We start from the raw sequence: 25083 nt of genomic DNA, 5'->3' as shown, positions 1-25083 counted from the left end.
ACATACATTCAAACGTGGGTGGGCTGCACCGGACAGTCCAGACTTTGTCATCAACAGTGACGTCTGCCCTGCAACAGGCACATATTCACAGTCCAGCTCCAGTCCCTTTGTCCACCCCACTGGCAGTGGCCATGTCTGACGATAGTGACCATGGTCCACAAACATCAAAGTCACGATACAGCACAGGGAGCACACAGCAGCAGCAACCCAAGCGGTCCCGTGCGCAGACACCATCCCCAAAGAAGACCAAAGCCACCCCAGAGCGCAGGGAGAAAAGCCCGTCAGGCGACACCAGTGGACAAAAAGCAAAGCAGCAGACCTCAGGCACACATGCCTCAGTGGCATCCCCATCCAAGGACTCTCCTGCCCCTAAAGCATCGTGCAAAGAGAAGCATACAGTGTCTGTGCCCACCAAGGAGGTGGTGCATGCCAAGGGTACACCTAGGAAGGGCTCCAAGGCAGAATCACCAACCACCTCGACTCCCATTCCAAGCACAGTGAAGCAGGGGCCGGAGGGCACTGTAGGGGTAACATCTAGTAAACAGGGGAAGGGGGGCAGAGGCGAAGCCAAGCAAAGCGTTCTGCGGGGTCCAGCTCATCACCAGAGGGGGTTCCAGCGCCTGCACCTGCTGCAGCTGTGGTGGTGAGTGTGCCTGTTGTGCCCACACCACTTCCCATTAATCCACAGTCAGTCAAGCCATTTAGGATCCCCAAGAAGTGGAAGGGCACCACTCCACTATCTCCCAGCCACACCATGTCTCCCGTCTGCATGACTCCACCTCCACGTGCCACTACACCACCTGGGCCAAGCAGCCCTCCGGCTTGCCAAGTCACTGATAGCTCTACCTCAGCTGTTCCGCTCTCTCCCCGGTCAAGTACCCCGACAGTCCCCGAGACACAGCCAGCTCCCAGTCCACCTGACAGCCAAGTCTGAGTGGTAGTCACCCTCACACAACTGTCTCTCACACAGGTGGGCCTGTACTGCACATTGTTACCCCTGACTGTGTTGCTGACCATGGAACGGTACAGTCGCACACATTCCCTGTGCAGCTTCTCATGGACTCACTCTGCACTTTGTCCTGCCCACTGGTCTTGTCGTACACCGCTGTGTGCTCCCTGCCTGTGCAGCTTCTCATGGACTCACTCTGCACTTTGTCCTGCCCACTGGCCTTGTCGTTCACTTCTGTGTGCCCCCTGCCTGTGCAGCTTCTCATGGACTCACTCTGCACCTTGGACTGGCCACTGGCCTTGCTATTTTGACCCTGCCTATGCAGCTTCTCATGGACTCACTCTGCACTTTGTCCTGGCCACTGGCCTTGTCGTTCACTGATGTGTGCCCCCTGCCTGTGCAGCTTCTCATGGACTCACTCTGCACCTCGGACTGGCCACTGGCCTTGTCGTGCACTGCTGTGTGCCCCCTGCCTGTGCAGCTTCTCATGGACTCACTCTGCACTTTGTCCTGCCCACTGGCCTTGTCGTTCACTGCTGTGTGCCCCCTGCCTGTGCAGCTTCTCATGGACTCACTCTGCACCTTTGACTGGCCACTGGCCTTGCTGTTTTGCCCCTGCCTGTGCAGCTTCTAAGGACTCACTCTGCACTTTGTCCTGGCCACTGGCCCTGTCATTCACTGCTGTGTGCCCCTGCCTGTGCAGCTTCTCATGGACTCACTCTGCACCTCTGACTTGCCACTGACCTTGTCGTTCACTGCTGTGTGCCCCCTGCCTGTGCAGTTTCTCATGGACTCACTCTGCACGTTGGACTGGCCACTGGCCTTGCTGTTTTGCCCCTGCCTGTGCAGATTCTCATGGACTCAGTCTGCACTTTGTCCTGCCCACTGGCCTTGTCGTTCACTGCTGTGTGCCCACTGCCTGTGCAGCTTCTCATGGACATGCTCTTCTCTTCTCATGGTACATATCTGTGCAATATGTGTATAAAGACAGTTGCTCCTGTTGTCTATTTTGTCAGTGTCCTTACTACATAAAGTTCTTTTGCTGTGTGTAAATGGTTTACTGTGCCACATGGTCTGTGTGCCACTTCAACATAGTCAATTTTTGGGCTCACTTACTTTTTTTCAGGGGTGACAGGGTCTTCGGTTCTTCGTGACCCAGATACTTGTGTGGGCAATTCTTGTCAATTTACAATGGACAGCAGTAGTCATTTACTTAATTAGCTCATGTTGGCTATATTGTACACATGTCAGGTTGGGGGGCACTGCCAGCACAGAGTGGGTTTCTGCACACAGTATTGCAGGCAGGCTGGCCAGGGTCATCATGTATGTGTGTTCTTCCTTTATGTGTGCCCAGTGGTGTATGTGTGTTGTCATCTTGTGATGGCCAGTCATCCTAGTCTATGGTTTACATTCCATTTGTGCTCTTGGATGGCCAGGTAGTGTGCAGTGTGAAGGGGGTGAGTTTGTGGGGAGTGTTGATGTGTACATGCCTCTGCACTGTCATATACACACATTTGTCACCCAGGAGTTGTGTGCATGTTGTTTTGATTGTTCATCCCTGTGGATGTGATTGTATGCCCATGTGTGAGTTGTATGTTGTGCATTGTGCAGTGTGTTGGTGTGTCCTTGCAGTTCTGTCTGACTCCTACTTGTTGTTTTTGTCACTTGTGAGTATGCAGAGAGTGTTACTGGCAAGTCAGTGTTGTGTATTGTTGCACATCCATGTGTCTTGTTGCTGTTTGTGGAGACTGTACATATCTGCTGCTCCACACTGACATTGTGGTTGTGTTTTCTCATGCATTGCTGTCACATGGTGCCTTATTGCCTCCAGTGTGGCATGTTGTGGGTGTTGTCATTCCATCCCCTAGCTGTGCTTCAGCTGCCTACCCATTGTGGGTCTACACTCCCTCTCTTTGTGTGTGGTACACTCCTGCCATGTCCCCTACTGACATGCAGTACACTTCACTTTGGTGTCAGCTGTCCCCTTGGTTTATATGTGTGTGTGCCTCCCTATGACTTCATTTGTGACACTGTGCTTTGTGGTGCAGTTCTTTGGCCAGGGTCAATGTGTCACTCAGGGCATTTCCCCAATGGGTCATGTGTGATGCTCTGGTGCTGTTTGTCAGTCATGGTTGCTCCTATGCAGTTCAACTGTGTGTGCTGCCCAGTCCTCTGGTCAAGTTGTTTCCACCTTTGTGTCCCAGACATGTGCATCTGTTGGGTGTTGTGTTGGTTGTATGTGTGTTGGCTGTGTTATTGCTTCACTTCCTGGGTGTGCTGTTGTCTTTGTGCTGTTCTGTATGGTGTTGAGTGGGTTGCTGTTCTGTCACTGATGTCTGTGTGTGGCTGGTATGCTTGCTGTGCACACACAGCTTGTTGTGCATGCAGTGCTGTGTGTGTATGTTGCCTTGTGATTACCTGGTGTGCATCCCCTGATGTCCTGCTGTGTTTGCTGTGTGATTGTTCTGCCTGTGCATCTGTTGTTTGTTTGCTGTGGCTGTGTTGTTCTGCGAGGGTGCACTTCTTGTGTGTGTTGTGGTAGGTTGTCTGTGCATTGTTCCTGAGTGATGAGGTTGTGCACTCCCGTTGTGCCTGTGCTCCCATTGCCTTTCCCCAGTTTAGCTGCACAGGGTATGTCTGTTGTTGTTGTGGCTCTGTGTGTGTTTCTGTTGGGTTCTGTGTTTGTCTGTTGTATTTGTTTCGACATTTGTGGTGGCATCCCTGTGTGTGTGATGTTTGTGGCTGACACCAGGGTGTGTGGTTGTTTGTGTGTGTATTGACTGGCAAGTATTGCCAGCCTTCAGTGTGTTTGACACTGGTGTTGTGTGCTGCTGGTGTGAGGGTGGTATATGTGTTTGTCAGTCCTGAGGTGTGCAGGTGGGCCCTGAGTATAGTGCTGCTGGTATACTTCTGTGAAGTAGTTGTATGGATGTGTGGCTGTTCACAGTTTGACTTCAGGGCCTTCCTTTCAACCTTGTACCTATACGTGGTTTGCCTTGCTGTCTCCCTGTGTTGTTGCACTGAGCTGTGTGTGGTTTGAGTTCACTCACTGTGCCAGCCATGTGTGCTTTGCTGGTGTGAGGGTGTTGTTCTCTGTTCCTTGTGTTGATGTGATATACACATGCGAGTTGTGAGTCTCCATAGCCTTCCATTTGTGTGCAGCCCACTTTGGCTTTCCTATTTGTTGTGCTCCATTGCTGTTGGCATGTGGGGTGTGTATGTGTCTGTGTGTCAGTCTGTGGTATATATGTGTGAGACTGTGCAGGCTGTGTGTCCATTTGGATGTTAATTCCTTGTATGTGTTCATTTGGTGCTTGTCCTCATTTTTATTGCCCTGAGTGTGGTGTTGTGGTGGTGTGTGTGCTTCCCTGGCCCTGTGCTACTGTGCTGTGTGTTGTGTGTTCCTGTGCAGCCACTCCTGCAGTATCTGTCTCCATGATTGTTTGTTGTGTGGTGCAGGGTGTGTATTGACCTGGCTTGTTGTTGTGCATGGGGTGCACAGGAGGGGCACATGGCATGTGCCTTCAGGGGGTGTGCTACTGTGTGGTGGGTGGAGGTGTGGCCCTGTCCTCTTTGTGCCCTGCCCATGCCTGGCGCTGGCCCTGCCTTCTGCATTTTGCGCATGTTGTCCCTTGTGTTCGCCTCTGAGGTGACGTGACCGTGACATTGCTGCATGGTTGCGTTAGCTGTGTGTCCAGGATGCAGAGGGGTGACTTTGTGGCAGGTGGGTGATGTGTGGGTGCCCTTGTGGATGTGTCCCTGTCCCCCCTAGGGTGTCTGATGTGGATTTGGAGCCTGTGTCTGCACGTGTGTTGTGTTTGTGTTGTTGCGTACCTGCGTGGAGTCCGCGGCGGTCCATAAGTTCCTGGTGATGTAGCAGGTACAGCACCGGAAAGACGTGTAGAGCTGGGTTCATGGTGGTCGTGATCGGGACTCTGGTTTCGCGCTCCGCTGTCGAGCTTCCGCCGTCTCTAGTTGGACGGTATCTCCGCTGCAGTGCGTCTGCTTGTTTGAGTCATACTAATTTGTGGAGCGGGGCAGACGTCATTCCGCATGGCGGTGAGTCTCCATTGGCTCCCACCACCGCGGTGGCGGACGCACTTTGATGGCAGTGCGTGTCGCACCGCGGCGGTCGGGAAATGGCCTATGTTTGGCCATACTAATATGGCAGATGTGAGGGCCTCTGCTCGTGGGCGGAACATAGCTTTTTTCTGCACCGCCAGCACCGCGGTGGTGCCACCGCTTGACATCCTAATGGGCCTCTTAATGTTTATTATTTTGCTGGGGTGGGAATAGTAAATTATTCACCTCCGCTATCCAACACTTTCCCTACTGTTGCATTCATTGGAGTGGGAAAAGTAACTTTATCCCCTCCGCTATCCAATACTTTCCCTACTGTTGCACTCCCTGGAGTTGGAATAGTAAATTATTCCCCTCTGCTATCCAACACTTTCCCTACTGTTGCACTTGCTGGAGTGGGAATAGTAATTTTATCCCCTCTGCTATCCAACAGTTTCCCTACTGTTGCATTAGTTGGAGTGGGAATAGTAATTTTATCCCCTCCTCTATCCAACACTTTCCCTACTGTTGCAGTTGCTGGAGTGGGAATAGTAAATTATTCCCATCTCCTATCCAACACTTTCCCTACTGTTGCACGTGCTGAAATAGGGATAGTAAATTATTCCCCTCCGCTATCCAACACTTTCCCCACTGTTGCTCTTGCTGGAGTGGGAATAGTAATTTTATCTCCTCCGCTAACCAACACTTTCCCTACTGTTGCATTCATTGGAGTGGGAATAGTAATTTTATCCCCTCCACTAACCAATACTTTCCCTACTGGTGCACTCCCTGGAGTTGGAATAGTAAATTATTCCCCTCCACTATCCAACAATTTCCCTACTGTTGCACTTGCTGGAGTGGGAATAGTAATTTTATACCCTCCGCTATCCAACACTTTCCCTACTGTTGCAGTTGCTGGAGTGAGAATAGTAAATTAATCCCCTCTGCTATCCAACACTTTTCCTACTGTTGCATTCCCTGGAGTGGGAATAGTAAATTATTCCCATCCGCTATCCAACACTTTCCCTACTGTTGCACTCTATGGAGTGGGAATAGTAAATTATTCCCCTCCGCTATCCAACACTTTCCCTACTGTTGCACTTGCTGGAGTGGGAATAGTATATTATTCGTCTCCGCTATCCAACACTTTCCCTACTGGTGCACTCCTTGGAGTGGGAATAGTAATTTTATACCCTAAGCTATCCAATATTTTCCCTACTGTTTTAGTTAATGTAGTGTAAAATGTTGTTTTTAAATATTTATTTTAATATTTTATTTTATTATATATATAATTTCTTTTTATATTTATTTTACAGGTTTGTGTATATATATATATATATATATATATATATATATATATATATATATATATATAAATGTATTTATAAATTGTATTATGTTTGTAATGTTTTAAAATTTAATAAAATAATTATTTATTAATATTATTAAGTAAATATATATATATATAATTTTTATGTATGTATGTTTAATTTATTTTGATAATACATTTATGATTCATAATTTTGAAAAAAAATTATAATACTAACTATGTTTTTATTAATTATATTTATTATTTAATTTATTTTATATTATTTTTAAGACATTTAAAAAAACAAAATTTTGACCAACGATATTTTAAACGACGATATTTTGGTATCGATATTTTTGTACTTACCTTTGTAGAGATAGGATGTCGATATTTTGTCCATCGATATTCTTGACACGATATTCTGGTAGGTCGATATTGTTGTCGTCGATATTATGTCAGTGGTCTGTTCAGGTTATCGTGTAAGAGAAAGGGTTCCTCATGTGTGTTTTTTAAGTGTGCAGGCATTGGGATATCTTGGTTTCTTCTAGAGGCAGGAGGGGTGTCACTGGTGGCTTTTTAAGTTCATGCAATTAAGCATTTTAAGGTGAGTATAGCTGGTAGCTGACCTATGATGTGTTCGGGGACTTTAAGGAGTATATCTTATAGTATTTTAGCTGTGGGTTCTTGGGAGCTCGTGCTTTCCTCTCTTATATCTTGCAGTGCGTGCCTTACTTCTGTCACATTTGAGTGGGTGGTTTTGTTCCGTTACATTTGTTAGTTGCCCTTCCATAGCAAGCATTAGAGTAATATTTAGTACATTTCCAATTGATATTTTCCTTGCTTGTACTTTCTTGACTGTAAGTATATCCCATGTGAGATAATATTTGCTTTCCTTTCTATGATGTGATTTATTTTGCATTTTATGTCATAGGGCCCGATTCACAGAACTAACTTAAGACAAAATCCTAAACTTACTACCATTTTGGTATTCACAGAAGGCACTTACTCATTTTGGTATTCACAGAAGGCACTTACTCATTTCGGTATTCACAGAAGTTAGGAGTCCTAACTTTAGGACTCCTAAATGCCTTCTGTGAATACCGAAAGTCTTAAAATTAGGATTTATCTCAGTTTAGTAGTAGTATAGTTAGGACTCCTAACTTTAGGACTCCTAAATGCCTTCTGTGAATACCGAAAGTCTTAAAATTAGGATTTTTCTCAATTTAGTAGTCCTAAATTTAGGACTCCTAACTTTAGGACTCCTAAATGCCTTCTGTGAATACCGAAAGTCTTAAAATTAGGATTTTTCTCAGTTTAGTAGTAGTATAGTTAGGACTCCTAACTTTAGGACTCCTAAATGCCTTCTGTGAATACCGAAAGTCTTAAAATTAGGATTTTTCTCAATTTAGTAGTCCTAAATTTAGGCTTAGGACTACTAAATTGAGAAAAATCCTAATTTTAAGACTTTCGGTATTCACAGAAGGCAGTTAGGAGTCCTAACTATACTACTACTAAACTGAGAAAAATCCTAATTTTAAGACTTTCGGTATTCACAGAAGGCATTTAGGAGTCCTAAAGTTAGGACTCCTAACTTCTGTGAATACCGAAATGAGTAAGTGCCTTCTGTGAATACCAAAATGAGTAAGTGCCTTCTGTGAATACCAAAATGGTAGTAAGTTTAGGATTTTGTCTTAAGTTAGTTCTGTGAATCGGGCCCAACATGTCTGAAAATAATGTAATAATATAAAGAATAACATTTTTAAAATGTTTAATACGTTTGTTATAGACATACAAAATTATGCTACTCATTTACTGTTTTATACTTACATACATGTTCTTGCTTGATGTTGTATACTTTATTTGCAGGTTTTCCATGGGGGGTGTTGCAATGTGGAACAGGTGTATATTTTCTGTTCTGTTGAAAAAAGGGCATTAGTTTGATTTTAAACATTTGCTGGTTGGTATCTAGTGGGGGCTGAGGCTTAAAGGTTTTATTTTTTAATCATTTTAGGGGGAGTACCAGTATAGTAATATGATAATCACTGCACACTTGTCACCTTACTGTCTTTTTCCCACCATGAGGACAGTGATATTCGTGAACGATCCTTGTGGCTTTGAGATCTTCAAAAGGTCTATGCACAGCCTTCCTATTTCCAGTCAGGTGCAGAACATGTCAGCACACTGAGCTAAATCCCCACAGTTAAGCAGCCTCCAGTTAAACATTGGCACCTCCCATGTGGAGGCCATTGCCTGGTCTAACTGTGGGTAGCTTGGTCCTGCTGGGAAGGATTGTGGGTTCTTGTGATGGTGGTAAATCACACAGCAACATGGAGACCTGGATTATTTTAATCAAGAGTATAATGGCAGACTATCTTTTCTTTTGGCCTTCTTCTGAGATGCTGTGCACCCTCCTGTGCATACTGTGACCAGTTGTCTTTGCAATAAGGTGAATTTGACTCCCCAACCTAGTTCTGGGGCCTTCCTCTCAGCCATTTCTGCAATATGCTTTCCAGCACATGGTATGCATTTCCAGGCTGCGGATAAAGCCTTTCCCTGTCATGTTTTGACACAGGTTGGCAAGTGTACAGGACATCGCTGAGTCTATCCCTATGATACATTTCAATCTCTTCTTTCAGCCTGTGAATGAACTGCCCAAGGCATGTATGGTCAGTTTTCAGTTAATTCTTGTGATCTCCTGGGTGACATAATCCAGAGACTAGCATACTCCAACTGTGGGCAGGGCACAGCTCCCATGAGAACATCTCTTTCCAGTGGTTCTGTTGGTAGATGTTTTGGATACCTAGGGGCTCATTACGATGGCGGGTGGATTTTTCCAGCCGCCACCATAGTGGAGATTGGGTCCGGCCGCCATGCATGCAGCGGTCCCGCCCATGGTATTATAATGTGACCGCTGCATGCATGGTGGTGATTGGGTCCGTCTGCCATGCTTCCAGCGATCCCACCTGTTGTATTATGATGGGCCCGCCACCGCAGCGGTCGGATCCCGCATCTCTAACATTGTGGCGGGCGGAGCTGACAGCAGCACCGCTGCATCGTGAAAACGAGCATGTTATGCATTTCACTGCACTACGTGGCAGGCACTGCACTGTGCCTGCCACTTGGTGCAGTGAAATGTAGGGGGCCAGTGCACCCACAACCCACCTAACACGAGGTGGGCCCGCAACGGGTTCCCAAACACAATCCCCGTCAGCCTTTCCATAGCAGAGAGACCGCCATGGAAAAGCTGGCTTCCGAATGCATCCTAATCCGGATGGCGGAAAAAGCTAGGCAACTGCACCATTTTAGCAGTCCAGCTCCGCCCGCCAGGTCAGTGGGCGTATTGCTACTGGCGGAAAAGCAGCGGACGGATTTTCACACCGCCGCGGTCATCACAGCCATCATAATCTGACCAGCGTTTTTCAAGGTTATGATCGCAGTGCGGAGGCCACCGCCGGCCCGGTGGTGGCGATTTGCCCGCCATCGTAATAAGCCCCTTAGTATTCAGCGACTCATTGATGATGACCTTGGTTTCACTATCCAAAGTAGATTTGCAAGTATGTGCTTCTGGTTCTACTGGAACATTCATACTAGGGTGCGCACTGATCCCCTGCTTTCCAAATAGTACACCTGGCAGTTGCTGACTGGACAGCTCTGGCGCTTAGGCAGTCACTCTCTCACAGACTCTTTCTCTCTCCACTTTTCTTCGATTGCTAGGAACTGTTACTGCCTAGAAGTTGAGATGTTTCCCCTCCAAACATTTCTGTTTTTTCCCGGCAGCTCTGTGGATTAGTGGGACTTGCACTTTGTGGAGAGACTTCTCCGAAGATTCTGAAAGGGAATGAGTGTACATGCCAAGTTAGAGACTAAATGGTAGAACCCGCTTGTGGATTGTCAACATTTCCAAAATGTACCTGACACATCCTGTAAGGAAAGATGGGCCCAATGTTTGAACACTGTTTAATACGCTGACTGTTGAAGCCGAACCTGACAGAATCATTTTCAAGTCTTGAGTGTCAACGTAGACAACAGATCAAGCGCAATAAAAAAAGAGCACTTTCTTGCTCTCAGACCTCTTGCTAACTTGTGTGCAATATCTAGAAAGAGAATTAAGATGGCACACCCTGGTCTGAAAAATATTCCCATTTACATAGATGAGCACTGATTTTGGTATAATGCTGAAGTTGCTAGACTACAATGTGTCTAGATGATTTACTAGAAATGGAGTGTTTAAATCAGTTGGCAGCTCTAGGATTGCTGCTGATTTGTGATGAGTTCTTTAATTTAGTATTACTCATGAATGCTTGAGCATTTTAGGTCCTTGTCTACTATATAATAATGATGTCAGAAATTTGCCAAAGAGTGAGATGACATTAACAAGAACATCTAGGGATCTCACAATATCCAACATATCATATGGACTTAACAAGGTTTATTAATACCCTGTATGTTCACCCCACAACTACCATCCCAGCGCCCTGAAATGAGGAGGTATTATTAACTCATGTCTAGATTTTCCTGCGATTGAAAACTTAAAAAGTCCTATTTCATGCCGGTGCTGTAGACTCGTAATATGTACATGTTCAGAGCTTTTTGAATCATGCCAGCTGAGGCATAATTTGAAATAAAAACTTGAACAGAATGAATTATTGGGCCAATGTCTGTCTGTGCTTCCCCTTAGCTGGTCAGATAATTCGGCAGTATCCTTCTCATTTGAAATGCCTCCTCCCCATGTGAGGGACACTCCTTCCCAATCCAATACCCGCAGGAAGGATTGGAAGGGGGCATGAGCTGAATCCTTCGTGACTGCGCTGGGTAGCATGCCCTTTGTTTTTCAGGAGGATGAGGACAAAGGGATGGAGGATCTCTCAGCCTGGCTATGTGAGGCTGCTGATAAGGTAGCTCCCACTTGGAAAGTCGAGCTGAGGAGAAAAGTAATCTTAGCCCCTGGTTCACAGACAGACTGAGGGTGCTAAGGCAGGCCTGCTGCCACCAGGAACATGTATAGAGAAAGTATTAAGTGGAGCAGGAAAGGTCTGCTTATAAGACAATGATCAGATAATATAAGACTCTTACAGAAGAAAAATCTAAATAATGTAACAACTTAATGGAGACTGCTTATTCTTCTAAAGAACACTTCAAAATTGTTCAGCAGCTATCCACACATCTGGTACCCTCTGAAGCAGCAGGCTCACAAGAGCTATGCAATCAGCTTGCAGAGTTCTTTCCATCACAAATTGCTAATATTTATTATGAGCTTGAAGCGTTAATAACAGTAGCGGAGAGTTTGATGCCCTTAAGCAGGGAGCTGCAGTTAGAGTCCCCCATCTCCTCTAAATTCATGGAAGAAACTGCAAATAGGCTCACAGTGTTTCCTTACCTTACACCAGAACTTGTGGAACAGCACCTTCTTAACACTAATTAGGGCTCTCCCCTTGAACCACGTGGTCCTAAAATCCTTCACATGATGTCTGGTTTGATAGTGCACCCCCTTTCATCCATAATGAATAAAGCCACCTCTTTCGGGAGCTACCCTCGGTTGTGGAAGGAAGCAGTAGTGAAGTCTCTTCTCAAGAAGCCCAACCTGGGCCACAACAACTTTAAAAACATCCAACCTATCTCTCTACTCCCAGTTCCTGATAAGATCTTAGAAAAACATCTCAATAGCTACTTGATGGCTTATGGGGAAGAGCAGAGCTGGTTGGATGTGTCACAGTTCGAGTTCCGGAGAGATCATGGAACCGAAACAGTTTTGGTGTTGGCCATGGACAGTGTTAGGGGGCTTGTGAGGAAGGGTGTGGGACTGATCCTGTTCGATCTGTCTCGACTTTCCCATCTCTGCTGGTCAATCGCCTATAGGAATTGGGTGTCTCCGGCAGCGCTTTGAAACTAAACCAATTTCTATTATACCTGTTGTCTCTGTCATGTGGGGTGCCGCAGGACTCATCTTTAAGGCCTACTCTTTTTAACCTGTACGTATCTTCCTTGGTAAGAGTATATGTACTTTTGGGCAACAAGCAGTTTCTTACGCCAATGACACCCAGCTCATCCTGTCAATTACAAATGATACAGAAGCTACCACAGATAATTTAAACCACTGCAGGACAACAGTAGCACAGTGGATGGGAAAGAACTACCTGAAGCTCAATGGGGAAAAGACTGAGGTGCTGGTCTTTTGAACACAAACTTCCATCAGGAACAAGAACTGGTGACCTGAGACTCTAGGCACTCCACCTATGTCTACAGAGAAGGCTAAGAACTTAGGGGCGATGCTGGACCATAAGCTCTCTTTAGATCTTCAGGCCTCCCGCATTGTGTCAACATGTTTCTAGCTGATTAGAATGTTGAGGCAAATCTTTACTTTTATGCTCCTATCAGCATGAAAACAAGTGGCCCCGGCATTAGTTATGTCAAGAATTGACTATTGTAATGCCCTTTATTTAGACACCAACAATAGTACCCAAGCCAAACTGCACTTAATGCAGCATGTATTGGCTAGGTTCTCCTTGGACATTCCAAAACCCCAGTCAATGGCTAAGGGACTACATGACCTTCACTGGCTCTCAATGAGAAAACGCATTATGATCAAGGCTTTCGGTATAGTGCATAAGGCCCTTTACCAGACCTGTGTGGTGGGAATTAAGGCAATGTTTCACAGTTATACCCCTGGGAGAAATCTTCGTTTAACCCTCCATCAGTTGGTGCCAGTGCCCAGATTTCAGAAGAAGAAATAGGAAGGTAGAGCTTTCTTGGTCGCAGCAGCAAGACTGTGGAACTCGGCAAGTCATCTGACCGGTATCAAATTACACTCTCCCTTCAGAAAACCTTTAAAGACCTGGCTTTTCACGCTATAGGGCATCCCCCGCACTACTGTATGTTTTAATCCACTCTGGCTGAATCAGACCACTGTGACTATAGTGCCTTGACACCTTCGGGCATTTGCTGTGCTTTATAAATCTCCCTCAAATGAAATCAAATGTGTTACAATGGCTATCTCTTTGAACACCTCCGAAGGTTCCTAGATCTTCCTCATATTGGTTGAAAGAGGGGTCCACTGGCTAGGAACTTGGTCCTTCCTTCTCAAAGACTGCCAAGAAAGCGTTGGCATGCCCCGTAAACAAAGCACTATTTAATTTTAACCCCTTATTCCGCCTGTAACTACAGGAAACCCCCTTCTTATTGTCACCTCCATTATGGCCATGATTCCTGACAGGTGCACAGTGTTTATCCTGATATTTTTGAGAGATGATCTAATCCTTTTTTGGTGTCTTTGGCAAACTTTATTTAATATTCAACACTATTTAATATTCAACATTTTGAGATCATAATGTGGCATTATGAATTCCTCATACAGGATTGCTGGTCTGATCTTGAAGTCTTCTTCTCCTCTGGCCACAGAGGTTTCCTTGTCTTCGGCCTAATGTAACTAACTACTTAGTCCAAATGCCCCCAATTGTTAAGATTTTTTTTAAAGTGAGTATCTCCAGGCTTGCCACTTTAGGGAGTTTTCACTGCTCCTTCATCTTCAGGTAAGAAGTCTTTCATTGAGCAATCTGATCCTCTCAAAACTCATCATCTGGCTTGGGCTAAACATTAACAAATACTCCTCCTTATTATCTGTAATTTTTTTAAAGAAATGTATTTTCCTTCCCTCAGCCCTATTTTAGAAATTGCTCCCTAGAAGAGGTATGTTTCTTTCTCCTGAAGGACCTTTGTCCTCTCAGGAGAGGCTGTTTCTGCTTCTTTTTTATCTCATAAACTTGTTGTTAGTTGGAGGTTGTGTAAGACTGATATCAGTCAATTCTGTCAGAGTCCAAAGTGACTGAGAAGGGATCTTTTTCAGGCGCTAATTGAGAATTGAGCTTAGAGAGTAAGTTCTAAAGCCAGACTTCTGACAGGAAGCTGAACAGAGACATGAAATAGCCTGAAAGTGCTCAGTGGTAGATGTAAGAGGATTGATAGGAGCAATAGAGATACTCTGGTGATATGATCATATTCTGACTACAGAGGGCGGCCTTCCCTCACACACAAAGCCCACAAAGAATTCAGGTCATTTTTCCTATGCAGTTGGGTAGTTAGTGTGTTGGTGTTTGGCCCAAAATGTCACACCCACTTTTTATGAAGAGGTGGTAGCTCCTGCCTGAAGGTGGGTGGGGTTGTTGCTGGGTGGGACCTACCATCCTATTATACAAATTGGAACAGTGACTGAAGTGGACTGCCACCAGAAGAAATCCAATGTGGGTTTGAAGCTTCATCTGATAATGCTGGGTATCAGGCCTACTGTTAAATCAATGTATTCCTCATGTGAATGGGGTCCCATCCGCTTCAACTACTGACAATTGGGGGCATGGCTAACCACCTAACATGGCGGCCGCAAAGTAGTGGAGCTCTGTGACCAGACAAACTAATCTGATACATTTCGGGGACCCTGGGGGCCATCCAAAGCTCATTCACCCCCCAGGCACTTGCACGGACTACAGACAAGCGGACCTGCCGGGCTGCGCCCTAAGCGATGCCTACAACCTGACCATCCCGGGGATGCCATTAGGACGAATGTGGTGCGCATACCTGGGGCCCACTGGGCGGATCAGCACGGACTGTGACACGGACTGTGTCTCTGGACTGACGTATGGATCATCGTGCGGTGCCTGGAGGGTGAGCTGCCACCTTCTACTGTTGTGTTGTGGGGGCCCGCCCGAGAGCGAGGGGCCGGACACTGGGCTGGCAAGTGGTGTGACGGTGCTGGCAAGCGTGGCCTGCTATTCTCCTCCCTCTGAGAAGGGGCGCTACTGGGCCTGCACTGGCTGGGGTCATGGATTGATAATAGTGGACTGCAGCGGATTACGGAGACGACCCCGGGCATGCTGGCCTGCTGTACTCACCACTGGGGTGAAGTAACTACAGACGTGGACTCCTGTACCCAGACCGGGACCCGGCGGGTGGTGCCTGCACCTGCTTAACCTGCGTTGAGGAGCCGACGGCTGGGCAGGTGCGAATGAGCTCCACACATTGGAAGGCCAGTAAGCGGTGCGCGGCTCCTGCATGCCTGCCCACACGTGCGGTGAGTGATCAGCCCCTGAGTGTGGATCGAATGGAGAGGCGTGGCCCCATCGGGAACTTGATTAGTCTCCCGGCCCTGTCTGAAGGCGCTAAACACTGTAGTGAACTTCGAGCACCAACCCCCAACCTGCTAAAATGCCCCTAGGACAACTGCCTGAATCAGGTGGGGCCGCGTTCACATTGATGAGGGGGACAGCTGCAGGCGTGGGGCAAGTGGCTGCTTGTGACGCACTGAAGCGACGTGCAGTAAGGACCTCGAGGACAAGATAGCGTGGGGTTCGCCCCGAAGTGCAGATCAGGACACGGTGGGACCCACACGGACACCTGCACACACATGGTGGGGCCCGCTCATGGCAACTAACCCACACCTGATGCACGATTGGCAGCAACCGAGTGACTGAATTTCTCGCCAGTGTTGGCTGCGGGTGCCTAACGCCGACATCGCCACCGGTTCCCCGGTGCATAGCACGGCACAGCACTGACGGTTTGAAGCAGGGGGTTGCCGCACCTATCGGGGGATTCCTGAGCTACTAACTGGGCAACTGTTGATGGGCGCACAAAGGGAGAGCATACAGACCATGGGCACTGATGCGCCCTAACGAGGGCCGGCCCCATTTGTCTTTATACTATGGGGCACACCAAGGGGAAACTTCCGGAGTCAACTGCCACGTGCCCACCACAGCAGGAGGACTTGGACAGCTCGTTCCAGATGCCCCAAATGAGCTGCACCCCTCTGACCAACATGGAAGCCGCCCCAGACAAGCTGGACTTAATCCTGCAAAAAGTGAGGGACTCTCGCAGGGCCAAAGAACAGCAAATTGGCTTTCTGACAGCCGGCTTCACATTGCTGAAGGCAGATCATGACAAACTGGCCACCACAGTAAAATATAATAAGCAACTCTTGACAGAACTGCTCCCTCAGCACAATTGCAGAGTGAGGTGTCTAGCCTAAGACAGAGTCGAAGATACAGAGGGCAGGGTTAGGAGGAACAATGTCCAAATAGTTGGGCGGCCGGAACGCTGTGAAGGCCCTAATCCCACTGGCTTTGTGGAGCAATGGTTGAGTGAACATGTCACCCCAGAGGGCCTGTCTGACCTTTTCTGTGGGGAGAGAGCCCACTGAATCCCTATGAGAAAACCAATCAAGGGTGCACCTCCACACCCAATGACAGCCCAAATACTCAATTACAAGGAACGAGACACGCTGCTACGCCTTGCTAGGGAGAAGTCCAACAGTCAATACGAAAATCACCGGATTTCACTAGACTATGATTTCACGATACTGGTGCAGCATCAGAGGGCCTCCTACCAAGCAGTAAAACGGAAGCTCAGAGCCCTAAACCTACAGTATGCCCTGCTGTTTGCCGCCTGACTAAAGATCATGTACGAACAGAAGATGCATTTCTTCGATAATCCGGAGGCAGTAGGAGACTGGCTGGATGTCACATTCCCACAGCGCATGTCTGAGGGATCGGTGCGGAGCACGGACTGGGGACCGCGGCCGGCGACCGGGAAGGGCACGCGGTATACCAGATTGACTCACAAAATTGGATCAAAGAGCCCATCACCAGAACAGGCTAAGTGAAGCAAGGGACGGCATTCGCCATGGCGGCAGCCTTTCGGGACTATGGACCCCACTCCTCGCCGGAATCGTCTGAAGACACCACCATGCATTCAGCCTCAGAGACCAGTCTCATCTTGTTCCCCACTGTCACGCCGCAGACGGCAAATGATCTCTAATGTTGATGTCTCCCACGCACGAACACATTGTTGAGCCTATGACAGTTTGCTTACAGGACGGGCTGGGTCCCCCGTGGCCCCTGTCATCTCCCCCCAGGTTTGCCATCTCCTTCATTAACGACCACTGTCCGGTCATCTAACTACTGTAAGTGAGAGAACTGCACAAGGTGACGTAGCCGCCTTCCCCATGGCGAATGCACACCGAACTCAGAAAACTGTTCCACAAGTTGTGTATTCTGTTTGGTCCAACATAGTTTATAGGTTGGACCTTGTATTGGGTGTTAAGATGGTTTATTGGGATTTTGGCTCACCCCTTCACACACGAGGGATAATACCCCGCCCGAGCTCCAAGAGGGTCTCAGCTCTGTACGCATGCACATATGGCTGCGCAGGGAACATATACTGTAGTCACTTGAGATGTCAAAGGGATGGGGGCAATTCACAAGCGCCATAGAATACATGCTCAACTAAATAGACTCAAAGAACAGATTGCCCTGATGCAAGAAATGCATTTTACAGGTTCCGAAGCCACAAAATTAGGCAAGAAGTGGAGAGGCCAAGTGTTCACCACATCATACTCTGCATTTGCAAGGGGGCGGCTGTCTGGGTATGGGGAGGAGTCCCATTTGTGGCTTTAGAGCAGCGCACGGATGCAATGGGCAGATATGGCACACTCGATGACACACATGTAGTTATAGGTCGCATATATGCCCGAACTACTACCAGGACAAATTCCTAACTAATCTCAACACGGCGCTAGTCGTCTGGGCAGGATACCCATGGGTACTGGGTGGACACTATAATGCGGTTATGGATATTCACCTGGACCTTTCCCACCCCCCCTCTCAAAGGAGCGGCCTCTATCAAACAACCGGACGCCCTCCGCAGGTGGGTTGAGGGTTGGTCACTGGAAGACGTCTGGCGCCTCAAAACCCCAAACAGCCGGGAATGTCATTCTATTCATCGCCACACCAACTCCATACCTGCCTAGATAGAATATTCTGCTCCCTTGCCAATACCACCCAGGTGGCCAGCGCCACCTACCTGGGGAGGACTTTTTCTGACCATAACCCTCTAGAGATCACAATGACATGGAGAAGAATCCCTACTTGGAATTTGTGGCCGCAGATGCTGGAGGATGCTGTCTTCCGAGCTACCATGGCAACAGCCATTACCAATTATCTTGCTGAAAATGCTAACACGGCGTCATCACGCCTTGTAGAGTGGTACGCGTTCTAGACGGTCATAAGGGGCACTACTATTAGTGCCAGAGTGGGGGCTAGTCAAGAAATCCACAAACTCCTTAAGTCCGTAGAGGATTCCCTGAATAGGCTAAAACCAGAGGCAGTTAGCAACCTCACTAAAAAGAAGTAACTACAAAAAGCACGCATACTAAAAAGAAGTAACTACAAGAAGCACGCATACAACATGCTGCACTACTGTAATGGTGTAATGGATTATCAATCCTATACACAACTCAAACACACAGAGGCCGATAAATCGGGAGCGCTTCTTGCACGACTGCTATGTGACACGCCGTCCCCCACCCCTATACACGAGATAGCCTTGCCAGATGGTTCCACGGTACACACACAGCATGACATAAACTTAGCCTTCAGTGAATATTACGAAGCACTGTACGGGGCCCCTGGAGAAGCAGATGGAGAGACCATTGACGCTTTTCTGCGGGACCTACGCTACCCCCAAATTACACTGGCAGACCAAAAAAGAGATGAGTGGATCCATAACCAAACAAGAAATAAAAGAGGCTATCCGAGAACTCCCACGTAACAAGGTTCCAGGTCTGGATGGCCTACCAGCGGAGTTCTACGACACCTTCTCGGATGCATTGGTTCCCCACCTGGAACATTTGTGCCATACGGCGATAGAGGCTGGCACCATTCCCATCACCACCATGCAGGCATTGGTCACCTCACTCCCCAAACCAGGCAGGAACCCCTTGGACATGTCAGGTTACCGCTCACTGTTGATTTTACCAACAGAATACTAGATTCTGAGTAAAATACTGTCTGGCAGACTGCTCTCCCTCCTACCACACCTTATCCACACGGACCAGAACGGTTACATTCCAGCTCGAAGCCCTTCCTTGAATATAAGACGCCTCAATCATATCATGGAGAAAAAACCTAATGACTCCAAAGATGCGGGGTGCATTGATCTCGATTTGCGCCAAGCTTTTGATACCTTCAACAGGGAATGCATGCTTCTGGCCATGGGCAGGTTTGGCATTCCACTAAACTATATGAAATGGGTATGCTATTTTATACCGCCCCCACGGCATGGGTCCGTTCTGGCACTCACATTTCGCGCCCCACTTAGTGAACAGAGGCACACGACACGGCTGCCCCCTGTTGCCATTGCTTTTTGTGCTAACGCTAGAGCCCCTAGCTATTCGACTCCGGAAGGAGGCGGGAGAAATTGGGATCCGAGTGGGTAACACATGTAATGTTGGCATATGCTGATTACATTATCCTCTAAATACATAACCTAGCTAGAGATCTGGAACCCTTAACACGCATTTTCGAACATTTCAAACGCATCTCAGGTCTTGCTATCAATGAGAAGAAATCCCACGCATTCTTTTTCCAGCCAGGAGAACACCCGGAGGCCATTAGCTTGGGCAGCTAACCCTAACAGTAGCGCCAAATACCTTCAAATATCTAGGTATTCAAATACATAGGTCCCTACAAGATCTTTTAGAGGGCAACCTGACAAGGGCGATAACTGTGCTTCGATCCCAGATTTCCTTTTGGGTTTCACTGCCCCTTTCAGTAATGGGTAGAGTATCTATTTCCAAAATGGTCATGCTCCTGAGCCTTTTATATTTTTCCACAAATTTACCAGTAATGATCCCTACCAACACTTTCAAAACGTTGGACAGGCTGCTTATGGACCTCATTTGGGGAAGGGGTCGCAGAAGGGTGGGACTGGCCAAATTACAGTTGGGGATGGACAAAGGAGGCTTAGGGGTGCTGGATTTTAGGGCCTATTGCTATGCCAGTCAACTAAAATGGTTATCGTACTGGCTGGTTGGGCGTAACCTACATGAATTGAATTACACACCACGGCCCCTGTCCAGTGGCACCCTCCACACTTTATTATTACCGCAGAGTAAAATCCCCACTGGGACCCCCTTACTGCTGCGCACAGCACTCACTTACTGGAAGCGGGCTCTACAATTCACGAACCAAACACTCCCCTACGCCCCTAACATTCCCCTGTTGGGAATCCCTACACCCACTGGTTTGGTCACTAGGTGTAGAATACTCACTTGGACTCAAGAATGGGTCTCCACAATAGGAACACTATTTGCAGATGGGATGTTGATGGACCACGAGAACTTCTCCCAGGAACAACTGGTCCCACGCTCTCTCTTCCTGTTACACGCAGCACTGGTCAGATATGTTAAGAAGCACTGGGCACCAACTGGCGTTGAGCCTCCGACACATGAGCGGGTACATGCAGAGTATCTTATGGGTAATGGACGCCACCTGATTGGATGGCTATTCAGGGGTACCCGACACATACAGAGACTCCCCTCACAACACTTAGGGAGAAATGGGCGAGGGACCTAAGTAGGGACTTATCGGACAAAGAATGGGCCTTTCTTTTGGAATACCCTAAAAGAGTATCTTGTAATGCCAAATTTAAGCTAATTCAATACATGATCCTACATAGGGCTTACCTTACTCCACACGCTCTCAACTGCATGTACCCCACAGCCCAGGTTTGCTGCCCACAATGCCAGGCAGAAGATGCGGACATAATGCACATGTTATGGACGTGCCTACGGTTAAGGGGGATCTGGCTCGAGATTGCACATGTGAAAGGAACCATTACAGGTATCACTAACTGGGACACAGTGGAGCAGTGCCTATTGGGCCTCTACCACCATCCCAAGACACAGAAAGTACAGCTCCAATTTGGTGACCTGGCCCTACTAATAGCGAAGCGCTCAATTACTATGAGGTGGAAGTCGGCCCTCTCCCCAACAATACATTTGTGGCACAGTGAGGCGGTCCGATGGGGCAATGCCGAAAGCACAGCCATCAGGAGGGAAGAATATAGGGATCTACGAAAAATACCGATCTCCGTGGAATGGGATCTGATGCTGGAGGCACTTAAAGCAATCGAACCCTCTATCCCACAACACATATAGTACTTACATCTCCTCACACTAAAGAGCAGCTATAGTTCCCCCCCACCACCCCACACTAGTCGCAAGGCCTGGCCATTAGGAATGTGCCCTACTGAACGAGACCCCTAGCATGGGGCAGATCGAGGATGCGTCATGCCTCTGACCCGCAATAACGTCATTGGGGTGAGCCAGAAAGGAGGGAGGGGGGGGGGAGGGTTGTTATGGGTGGTTTTATGACTTTAATGTAGCGGTTAGACATTAACTGACAACCTGCTGCTGTAAAGCCATAACAGCTTGAGGATGCAAATTACTAATGTCTTGCACAGGCAGTAGCCTGGATTCTGAATGTTTTCTGTACAAATAGATATTTTGTCCCTAACCTATTCTCTGCTGAACTGTCTATGTACTGGATAAATCCACGACCATGTGTGAGGTGGCACTTTGTAAACTCAATAAAGTATGTTTTTAAAAAGAAAACTACTGACAGTTTGGCATTACAGAGACGGTGGTGAAAGGATGCACATCACCAAGAAATAGACCTAAATCTGGTTAGTATGCACAGGTGCAGCAATTGCGCTTTGATTTAAGCAGACAGGAAAAGGCTTCATTCTTCTCCCCCCCATTTTCCTGCCCACTCCGGCACAGAAGGGGCAGGTTAGGGAATACTTTTTATTACTTTATATAATCTCTTTCAATCCAGGCTTTATAGCTCAATGAGAACTAACGCTTTCCCTAGGATCGAGTTGGGCTACACAGATAATTATGGCCTAGATTTACAAAGCCATTTAGCATTTCTTAACGGATTGAATAACTATTTCAGCCCGTTAAGAAGTGCTAAATGGCCTTTTCAGATGTACAAAGGGCCAAAACTGGTCGCAATTTACAATTTCTACACTGTAGAAATCGCAAATTGCAACCACGATTTAGGGATCGCAAATAGGGATTACCTATTTGAGATTCCTAAAGCACATGTGCAAAGCATTTCCTAATTGCGAATTTGGCATTTAGGAAATGCAATGGTAATCATGTGCAAAATAGAATAATGCATTAAAATGATTTTTTTATTGTGACATGAATCGCACATATGCCCCTAGGGTATATGTGCACTTAGATGTGCACTAGGAAATGCGGGGTGCCTCCAGGGGAATCTTAAGCCCAGAGGCACCCTTGACTTTGCATTTCTGAAATTGCAATTTAGGAAATGCAAACCTTTTCCTATTCCGCCTATATGCGGGAATGCAATGGCATTTACTATTTGTGATTCCCTTATAGCAAAACCCAATCTGTAGATATCGCTAATAGGGAATCGCAAATTTTGTACATATCATTTTTGCATTTCTTAAATAGCGATTCCTAAGGAGTCGCTATTTACGAAATGCAAACGGGAACCTCAGTACTTCTACTATGAGAACTATCGTTTAGTGATGGACCAAAATCTGTCAAAAGCTTTCGAATTTTTTGAGCAATGTACCTCAGTTGCTTCACAGCTAGACATGAGGCGACCTATAAGGAAACGAAATAAAAAAATAGTCTCAATTCTTACAAAATAATGGTTTGGACTGCACCGTCACTTAACAGGGGCTGGAGTTCTTTTACTAGACTTTTGCTTTCACGTAAAGCAGTTTTGGCTTTATACAGAATCCCTGCCCCAATTTTAAGTATGGGTGGTGGAAAAAAGGGTATTTTATCGTCAGACGAGGGCGGGAACAGACAGTATTCTTCATGCAGAAGCGCCTCTTTGACAGCAGGAAAGGGGCCTGGTTCTAACCACAGGACATACATGAAACGTCGGGCGAGGAGGCAATGGCTGCGAAATTCTGATTCTCACACTGACAAACATAGAATGAGGAAGCTCTGCGACTTCCTCAACAGAGGTGAGATGGGAGCTTAAGGGGCCTATGAAAGGCATACTTACGAGAACAGAAGACGTAAAAAGCCTTTGCGTGACAAGAATATCTTAAATTGAGTGCTGACGTACTCGTTAACAGCTCCCTACACCTCACCACAAAGTTGTGCTCACAATCTCAGTGAGTCTCAGTGAGAGTAAACAAGGGGATGGTATATTCGGATGATTTTAAAGGAACATGTCTGTAAAGTAAGGTAATCCTGGTCATGGCTTATGGGGCAGTCAGGCAGTGCCCATGGGCGGGTCTGAACGGTCAGTGTGTGGACCGTTTTGTGGCTGGATGTAGGCCTGTCTTATGGTCTGGTGCTGGGTCGGTTTATACTGTTGATTTCCCTGACATGAAAAGAAGCATTGCCTGCACCAAGCTCAAATCCACGCACTCTTCCATACCTTGCAAAACAGTTCTAAACTTCTGCCACTTCCAGTGGACGGCTTTGAGAAGGCCTTGGCCAGTATTAAGTGGGACCACCCGTTTGTGGTATTGAGTTCTATGAACCTGGTCTGTGGGTTTATCTTATTATATAATGGGTGAAAATATTATACCATACACTGATCTTACGATTGCAGAGGAGGGTTTGCAGAGGTAGGGGAAATTCAGAAACCGGAGACACAGAGGGTGGACTAGGGCAAAAGGATCATTTGTATGTTGGGTGGCCTTGGGAATAATAGAGACGAAGATACATTCATTAAGATGCTTTCTTCATGTTGTTTGAAAAACAAACAAAAATGTTATTAAGAAAAAAGAATGGTCATATTGAATTATAGAAGGGTCACTGATTGGCCTGGGGTAGCCAGAATTCTATTAAAATGGCCACAGGATTGCCAGAATGGTCCACTGTTAAGTAAATTAAGTCAGAAAGCAATGAAGGGCGCCTTGCAGGGATATCTAGAATGTCCAAAATAATTCCCAAAAATATTCATTATTTTATTATACAATTTATAGAGTGTGTAGACACCCGAAATGCTTCATGGCACTATGGCACTAAGGCAATAAAAGCGGGCAAGGGACATGAACTACAGACCCAAGTAAATTTAACAAAATAAGAACGTTTTCAAGGATTTTCTAACAGTTAGATGGCACTTGATCCTACTTTATTCCAAGAGCAGTTCCAAGGGCAGGATATTCCACGGCTTTGGTGCCAGTTTACAAAAAAATGACTCACCTGCGTCAGTGTTTTTAATTCTGTTAAAATGCAACAAGAGAAGATATCTGGAGCGGGAAACTTCCTGTAGGACAAATCTGGAATCAGGCTGTGCCTTCACAGCTCCGGCAACAGTCCAAATGCGTCTTTAGCACGCAAGCGTTCTGCACGCAAATCGTTACGTCTTGCTTTAGCGCGCGCAATGGTAGATTGGTGTTGAAATTAAAGTCCAACACCTTCCCTACTGTTACGCAGACTGGAGTTGGAATAGTAAATTAAACTTTGCCAAAATCCAGCGCCCCCCTAAAGCAAGTCATTAAAACGACTGACGTGCAGAACAAATGCGTGCTAAAGACGCATTTGTTCAAATTACATGATTCCTAAGTCATGCTTGAAAAACACATACGGAATTCCATCATACATTCATCTGGAGCACACTGAGGGCATTCTGCTTTGTGGGAGCATTAGCTAATTCAAATTGAATGTATGACGATTCAACGCGATCATTTAGATCGCGGTATATTACATCGCGGTTTTTACAACGCAAGTCGTTACAACAACTTGCGCTGGAGGGCGCTGGACTTAGGAATAGTATGATTTACTATTCCAACTCCAGCCTACGTAACAGTAGGGAAGGTGTTGGAATAGTAAATCACACTATTCCTTAGTCTAGAGCACCATCCAGCGCAAGTCTTTGTAACGACTTGCCTTGTAATGAGAGCAAAGTAAATGTATTGCGGTGTTTTGACCGCATTGTAAAGG

The sequence above is a fragment of the Triturus cristatus genome, chromosome 9, assembly GCF_964204655.1.
Source record: "Triturus cristatus chromosome 9, aTriCri1.1, whole genome shotgun sequence".
Lineage (NCBI taxonomy): Eukaryota > Metazoa > Chordata > Amphibia > Caudata > Salamandridae > Triturus > Triturus cristatus.
Note: the sequence above shows the minus strand (reverse complement) of the source record.